Raw genomic sequence first — 9,271 nt, forward strand, 5'->3', positions numbered from 1 at the left:
TCGAACTCTGGCCGTGAGCAGAGCTTTGGCTGCATTACCGCCGCTTACCACTCTGTGCCACGGTGCAAAACAGTGGACATACACTAAAAATTAAGGAAAATGGGACCTCTGGGTGCATCACAGACCAGAAACTTGTTTTCAGTACTAGCACTAGGCTCACAGTTCTTTCACCCAAAAATCCATTCATGGTTTCCTCTGAAGCTTTATTTCAGTAGCCTAGTAAGGAATGAAAAAGTTGTAGCTGCTGTTAAATAATTGAAAGTCAGAAACCCCTAATGAACTGCTATGAATCAACCAGGGTTCTGCCAGTATACCGCAATCTGCCTACTGCCAATCTCCAATTTTGTCCATCAATACCTGAGGGAGGTAGCACAGTTCCTCACTAGCTGTTGATTCTATGTTTTTCCAAGAGGCTGGGGAAGAGGACCCACCCTCATAGCCCTCCCCAGCATTTCCCTGTTGCTGCTGATGGTCTCCTCTGGAGGACAGATGAGGGAGCTGTAATCATTCAACCTGGTAAGAAGAATCGCCCCTGCCATCCCTTTGGACTATATTTAAGCCAGGCTGCCGAGGGTCCTTGGAGTGCAAGAAGACCTGCACCAGCGGCTGGAACTTTGTCGGCTGTTGGCCTTCTTTTTGCTTTGTATTTGTGTATTGAGAGAGCCAGTGTGGCGTAGTGGTTAGAGTGTTGGACTACGACCTGGGAGACCAGGGTTCGAATCCCCACAGCCATGAAGCCCACTGGGTGACCTTGGGCCAGTCACTGCCTCTCAGCCTCAGAGGAAGGCAATAGTAAACCACCTCTGAATACCCCTTACCATGAAAACCCTATTCATAGGGGCGCCAGAAGTTGGGATCGACTTGAAGGCAGCCCATTTCCATTTTCAATAGTTAGCATTAATGTGGTCATTTGGGGTTCAAGGGAATAAAATATATTACCTCTGCAATCTTTACAACCACCCTGTAAAGTAAGCTGAGCATTATCATCCTCATGTTGCATTTGAGGATGAAGCTGAGACAAAGTGGCTTGCAACATTTCATGATGCTGTCAAAAATTATTTCCACATGTCAGGTGGCAGGTAGGCTGGGAGAAGTTCACCTACATTATCTCAGTAATCCTTACAACAAAACTGTAAAGCAGGCCAACATCATCATCATTATTCCCATATTACAGCTGGGGATGTTGCAAGAGAGTGGGTTATCTAAGGTTATGTAGTGAGTTCAGAGCAGGACCACCCTGCTGCCCTGGACTCCTGCTGGGAGAAAGGGTGGGATATATATATATATATAAATGAATGAATGAATGAGACCATTTCTATGATGGAATCCCCAGTTACAGGATCCCATCTCCAGAGGCATTTGCTGGGTAGCATAGCATATTTATAATATACACAGCATCATACTTCCCTGATAAAAGGCATACAGGAATAAAATCATGGGTGCATTTACCCTGCCAAACAGAAGATTATGATAGCTGTCTTCAAATATCTGAACAGCTGTCATGCAGAAGACGGAGCAGATTTGTTCACTGTTGCTCCTGAGGCCTTCCAGAAGATGCTCGACTGCAACTCCCATAATCCCCGACCATTGGTCATGCTGGCTGGGGCTGATGTAAACTGGAGCCCGACAACAATTGGAGGGCCATAGATTTCAAACCTTTGAAATAATGAGAGAAACTTCCTAATGACAGGAGCTTTGACAGTGCAATGGATGGTCTGGAAAGGTGGTGAGCTCATCTTTGCTGAGACAGTGTAGCTGCAAGATTCCTGTGCTATGCAGGGGATTTGACTAGATCAGGGATGGGGAACCTGCAGCCATTCAGATGTTACTGGACTCCAGTTAGCCGCAACCTTCCACGGTAACATTTTATGATTCAGCATTTTAACACCAACTCAGTCATGCCACAATATCACAGGGTGGAGCCTTCCTGCTTGGTACCACTTCAGGCAGCAGTGGATGAGGTGGTGGTGGTTGAAGAGTTGCAGGTTCCAATGCTTTTACGCATATACGCACTCCCTACATAGGGAAAGCTAGCATGCCGGGGGCAAGGGTCCATGAGCAGCCTTCGGATGCCAACTTTAAGGCAGAACCTTTAAGGCAAACCTGCAACCCCACTAGCAACCTGAAGGATCATTTGGGGGGGGGAGAAAGAGCTTTCCACGTGTTAAAAGATGAGTGGGGGAGTGGTAAAAAAAGGGTTCTCCTTCACACCCAGGTAACACATGAAAGTCCCATTCCTCACCCACACCTCTGATAAGTAACTATTTCAATGTTTGAAGACGACTTGCTCATACTTTAGTACAGGGCTGGGGAAACTGTGACTCTCTAGACGCTGTTGGATTACAACTCCCATCTTCCCTGACCATGGGTCATGCTTGGCTGGGGCTGATGGGCGTTGGAGTCCAACATCGTCTGGAGAGCCACAGCTTCCTTGCCGCTGCCCGAGTTATGAGACGCTTAGTTAGTTACGTGTGATATTTCTGTTAGTACCTACCGCATGGTCTACAATGGGGAGAGTTCCGCACTCCTATCTTTGGACACCGTTGACCAATCAGGCCTGCCCTCTTCAAAGGAGGCAATAACAAACACACTTTATTTGAAGGCAAGGAAACATGACCAGCTTCCTCTTTTTCTTTCTTAGTTGACAGCTCATTAACTGCCTCCGCACTCATTTCCTGAAACCAACTGCCTGCTGAGGCAAGGCTGGGGGTACTGTACTCACTCCTAGACCTGGGTGAAGGGATTTCATAAACACCCTGCTGGATATGATCATCTAGCTGGCGTGTCCTGTGGCTCCCAACATTTTACAGGAAAGGAACTGCAGCTTCAGTATTATTTGATAGGGGGTAGAAACCTAGGAATCAGAGAGCCACATTTATACTTTGATCATACCAGCATCCTGCCCTTCTTTCAAAATCCTATAGGGCAGGGATGGAAAGCCTGTTGCCATCCAGATGGCATTGGACTATGTCATCCCTGACCATTGGCCATGCAGGAGTTACAGATGAGAGTGCGCATGACTGGCTCCAGGTCACCTAAGCTTCATGGCTCAGCAAGGATTTGAATCCATGCTTCCCTGTCCCAAATCCCAGCAGTGACACACTGCAGATTTCATGGACTCTCAAGTAACCCAAGCTGGTCTATTAAGAAGGATTGTCCAGGTGATCATAGCTTCATGTCCTCATTCATCAGTCATTGAGAGAAATTGGTGAAGGATGAGGGAACAGGACAGAGTGGCCTTTTGACCACTAACTGGCCTTTTATGAGCATCCTTGATGTGCTTCTGCAAGGATGGCCAACTTTGGTCTCATTAAGGGCCACATCTATTCTCCAGTCAGCGACTGTGGCCCCAGCAATATATTTTACTTAGTTCTCCGTCTGGTTGTTGTGTGGTGTTTTTTTTAAAAAGTTTCCAGGAGATCCACAGGCACTGAAGCAGCTCTGACAAAAGGTCCACTGGTCCACCACACTGTTTCCCAGTGGAGCTAACCAGAAGCCCACAGGCAGGGGATAAATGTAACAGCTTTTCTGTTTGTCCCGCCCCACCCCCAGGAACACAGGAAACAGCTTTATACCAAATCAGACCCACGATCCATCCACATCAGCACTGTCTACTTTGATTGGCTCTCCAGGGTTTCAGGCAGGAGTCTTTTCCAGTCTCATCTGGAGATGTCAGGGATTGAACCTGGAACTTTCTGCATGCAAAGCATGTGTTCTATTGCCCCTGCTCCAAGCACCCATTATTCAGAAGTTGCACACAGTTGTCATGCTTAGCAGCCATTGTGAACTTAATCTCTGTGGATTTCTCTAAACCTTCTTTAAAGAGTTTCTTATACAATGTCCAACAGCAGATGCAGAATCCCAAGCATATCAGCTCTGTTTTTTTAAAAAAGAAGTGGCTTTAAAGGATGTAGAAATCACTTATGACATACTGGCAATTTCTGCCAAAGGTTTAGAAAGCAGCAGTGATTTGGGGAGAACCTTCACCATCAGTAGATGGGATTTATTGAGTTAATACTGCCATTAAATCCATTGGGCTTCTTGTTGCTGTCTCCATTCCCCCTGCAAACCTTAAAAAAAAGACTAAAACAAGAGTAAGAAAAACATATACCTTGGTGCACATTTTCAGAAATATCTTTCAGGCACAGAATATTCTTTCCCATCTATGTTATATTATGTTATGTTATGCTACGGTTTATTTCTATGCCGCCTTTTGGCCAAAACGGCCCTCAAGGTGGCTCACAAAAAATAAATACAAGTACGAAATACACATCAGAAAAGAACAATACAATTTTACAGCAATTTAAATAACAAAATATTAACACTGTTAAAAAAACCAGCAACATCTTTCAATAACAGTACAACAATCAGCACTTTCCTAATGTTTGGGTGACGTCTACTAGTTCTTACATCAAAGCGTTGACGTCAAAATGTGGTGCCACTGGGGTGTCCTGCTGGTACTGCACCTTCCACTCCTGGTGCAGGAAACAGAACAGGAAACTGCTAGTTGAGGTCACATGGAAGATGGGCTGATGCACCATTAGTACACTGATGACACTCGGCTCTACCTCTTGTTTCCATCAGCTGACCCCAGGGAGGCAATGGGAACTCTGAACTGGCGTCTGGAGGCAGTACTGATGCGGATAAGGGCAAACAAACCAAAACTTAATCCAGACAAGACAGAGGTGCTGGTGGTTGGGCGTTTTCCTGATCTGGGTGGAGATATGCAACCTCTTCTAGGTAGGGTTGTGCTTTCTCCTGAAGGATCAAATTTCCACTTTGGGGATTCTCATGGACCCCACGCTGTCTCTGGATGTCCAGATGGCATTGGTGGCTAGGAGCGCATTTCAAGTGGAGCTGCCTTTAAAAGACAGTTCGAAAATGGCGGCAGATTCAAAATGTGGCCACAGGATCATCGTAAGAGCAAGACCATCAGCCATAACAATAACAACAATAATAGCTCAGTGGTAGATAAATCTGCCTTGCATGTGGAAGGTCCCAATTCAATTCAATTCTTGGCATCTCCAAGTAGGACTGGGAAAGACTCCTGGGAAAGACTTCTGTGTAGATGACACTGAGACAGATGACCTCAAGGGTTTGACTCGGTAGAAGGCAGCTTCCTCGGTTCCTATAGTCTACTGAGTCTACACCAATGACTTTGCTTGCCAATTTGTTTCTAGGCTCAATATGAATTGCTGATGTCGACCCAGGGGTGGCTATCTGTGAACCTCCAGATATTGTTGGATCCATTCCAGTCTGGCTTCAGGCTTGGTCATAGGAGTGAAATTGCCTTGGTCGCCCTGGATGATGACATCTGTCGGGAGAAAGATGGGGGGAATGGGACCCTGCTTGTTCTCCTTGATCTTTCAGTGGCTTTTGATACTGTTGGCCCTGGTATCCTTCTGGAGCATCTCAGGGGGGTGAGGGTTGGTGGCACTGTGCTTCAATGGTTCCTCCAGGGCCACTTCCAAAAAGCAGTTGTGGGAAGCTACTGTTCAGCACTATGGGAGCTGTCCTGTGCTATTCTGCAGTGTTCCATCTTGTCCCCCCTGCTAGTTAACATCTACAGTATATGAAACCACTGGGAGCTGTCATCAGGAGATTTGTAGTGAGGTGCCATCAGTATACGGATGACACTCAGCTCTACCTCTCTATTCCATCTGAATCAGGAGGTACTTGAGCTGTTGAACCAGTGTTTGGAGGTGGTGATGGGCTGGATGTGGGCCAAAACTGAGCCTGAATCCTGAAAAAACTGAGATGTTCTGTGTCCAGAGTTCTCATGTCTAGAAGGGGGAAGACAGCCTGTTCTGGATGGGGTTGCTCTCCCCTAGAAGGAGCAGGTCCACAGCTTGAGGGTACTCCTGGATCCAACATTGTCACTGGAGGATCAGGTGGCCTCAGTGGCTAGGAGACCCTTTTTCTAGCTCCAGCTCCTGCTGGTTCACTAGCATCGGCCCCTTTCAGTTGGATTACTCGGCCACAGTACCCCATGCTCCAGTAACTTCCAGATTGGATTATTGCAATGTGCTCTACGTGGGGCTGCCCTTGAAGTCAATTTGGAATCTTCAAATGGTCCAAAATTCAGCAGCCAGATTACTGGCTGGGGTTCCCTTTAGAACTCTGTTTTAAAACAGCTGCATTGGTTGCCAGTTTGTTTCCAGACCCACTTCAAGTTGCTCACATTAGTATTTAAAGCTCTAGTATTTAAAGTATTTAAAGACTTAGGAGGCAAATATCTGAAAGACTACCTCTTTCCCTACAGATTCTCTGAGGTGTTGAGATCAGCAGAGAGGGCCCTTTTGGTAGTTCTGCCAACCTCGGAACGTAGCCCAGGACAACACATTCTCTGTGACAGCTTTCTAAGTTGTGGAACTCACTTCCTGCAGAGGTACATCTGGTACCACCACAATACAATTTTCAGTGAATGCTGAAGATGTACCTCTTTACCCTGACCTTTGACACAAAATTTATATTTTTAGGAGCCACCATTTTTTTGTGATGTGATTTTTAGGTTGTTTTTAACTGTTTTTAATTATGTATTTTTAAACTGTTGTGACCTGCCCTGGGACCTCTGGACATTGATGATAATACAACTGCTATCATCCCTGACCACTGAATATGCTACCTGGGGCTGACTGGTGTTGGAGTCCCAACAGTTGGAGGGCCACAGGTCAGCCACCCCTGGGCTAAGCTTTAATGTCCTAGTTGACCTAGGACTAGATTATTTTAAGGACCACCTGTGCCATTATGAACACAGCTAAGTCGAAATCAGCATCAGTGGCCCTGTTTGCTGACCTGTCATTAGGCAGTGACTCTTCAGCAGTGGAATTCCCTTCCTGGGAAAGTCCACCAAGCCCCATCTCCTCCCACGTTTAACAAGTATGCTGAAACCTTTTTATTCAGCAAGTCTTTTAAATGATTGATTTCTACTGCTTTTATGCCGCGTCCTTTGGGTTATTATATGTCGTGGCGATTTGTATGGTTTTGTTTGATGGATTTTAATCATTGTCTTTTTCTATCGTACATGTGGTTTTCATGAACTACTTTGGAAAAGTTTTTTTTTTAAAAAAATGTAATTGTTTGGGAATAAATGATTCAAATAAATAACAATAAATTTGGGGTTGACAATTAGTTTACTTAATCTTTTTTAAAATACAAAACTCGAGGCACCCAGCAAACATCTGTCTGGAAAGCCACTTTATCATCGCATGATGTCATTTGCATCTTCTCCTGTCGTGGGGATTCCCAGCGCTCAGCAGCAAGAAAACAACATCCTTGCTGCGTGATGGAAACACTTGTTTAAAAAGAGAGTTAGCAGAAGAGCACCTGCAAACACAGCAAAGGGATTAAAGTAATCCAAAACAGAGCTGGATTGTGGCTAAGGAGCTGCTACGGTTGGCCAAAAGAAGTCAGGGCCTTCTCCTCCCGCCTGCCTTAGAAGGGCACTGTGACTCCACTGGAAATCCCTGGAATCAAGCCAGACAACCATTTCTGAGCGCTCCTTCGTCTCTATGGGATGATCAGAAATCCCAGCTCGCAAGGTCTGTGCTTAGTGTGTAATTCATTATCAGTAAATAAACAGATGAGCACAGGTATGATGTATTGCTTTAATTTTAACCCCTAAATCATCTGCAGGTTCTCGTGAGGGGCAAAGGAGACATTTGGCAAGAAGACCCAAATATTTGAATCTTGGTTGTTCCCAAAATTCTAAAACACTTGGGGGCTGGAGGGTGCAAGGAACATGTTTTGGAGCAGAGGGTGGAGGGTATGAAAGGGATGCTTAACCCTTCCCCCACACACTAACTTCACTCCTTATCACTTTTTAGAAAGTTTCACAAAGTGCTGGATTCCATCATCCAGCTGTTTTGCCAAACTAGAGATGTGAAGGCCCAGAAAACAAATGGGATTTTCCTTTTTTTTCTCCAGGGCCTTCACATCTCTATGCCCAACATCTAACTCGACCATAGGGTAATTAGGAAGAAAGTGTTATTAAAACCCACTCATTTTGTGGCTAACAGATGTTAATGAAGGCAACTGTCTGTTTATTTAATTTCATTTTTAGTTTAGCCTTTCCTCATTACTGTCCTCGAGTTAACTTACCACCCACAGAAATGACAAAAATATGCAACAAAAAACACACTGCTATCCTATAGGATTCAAAATAGAAATATGTTTTTTTTAAACAACGTTCAAGAATCCATTTAACAGAAAATAACAAATCGGAGCAAACACATCGAATACAACAAAACAACAACAAATCACCCCATCATAATTACAATCAATAAAATGATTGCAAAACCCACAAAATGACAGAAGCCATACAAAAAAAGAACTGAATAGTTAGGTCGCCTTTCTTCTTCTCTGTCCTGTGAGACCCGTCCACCCACTGTGGAGCAGCCCCACCACCCAAACTATGCCCTCCCTGAGAGCACAGTGCCATCCATTCCATCAATTCAAGATAAAATTTATTTTGAGTTGGCACTGAAAATCCGAAGTGGACATGTAGAAATGGGGGGGGGGGGGGGAGAGATAAATTTGATTCAGTCAGCATGTTAGCATTTAAAGCCAGATCTGTCCAATTCGCACTTTCCAAAACAATATGAGAACTGAAACACACCCATCCTTCGAAATTCACACTTATCTGAACTTTGTGATGCAGTTTTCCCACCAAACAATGTTTACAAAAATGCCTATATTAGGGGAAAGTGTGCATAAAAATGAATACTTTAATGGAAACAACATATAAAATGCATTATGTTAGGAGAGATTGCTTCTAGAAATTTGTACGTTAGTAAAAACTACATACAAAAATGTGTTTTTTTAAGGAGAAATTCGCACTACAATGCTTTAGAATTTTCATAGGGATCAAATGGCTGCAGAAATGTGGAGAGCTGAATTTAAGGCTGGAAAAATAAGAGACAGAGAACTGAAATGGGCAGATCCTTCTAACCCCAGTTGGCACTGAAGATCTTGGTGTCGCAACATCCACTTCTCTCGTCTCTTGGCACAGGCTCTGTACTACAGGTGAAGAGCCCTTTGGGTCTTGCCAAAGGCCCACACGAAAGCCCCAAGCAGCTCTTAAAAGAATAAAATTATCTGCTTCTAACCCCCAGATGTATTTTCACTTCTGCTCAGCAGTCTCTGAACCCTCATTCTCTTTTCACCTGCATAATTTTTTTGAAAGTCTGAAAAGCTGGCATTAAACCCAGGTCACAGCAGTATAACAACAAACTGAAATTACCTTCCCGCCGGTGCTGAGTCCCAGGGGCTT

This window comes from Rhineura floridana, chromosome 13 (assembly GCF_030035675.1).
Source record: "Rhineura floridana isolate rRhiFlo1 chromosome 13, rRhiFlo1.hap2, whole genome shotgun sequence".
NCBI lineage: Eukaryota > Metazoa > Chordata > Lepidosauria > Squamata > Rhineuridae > Rhineura > Rhineura floridana.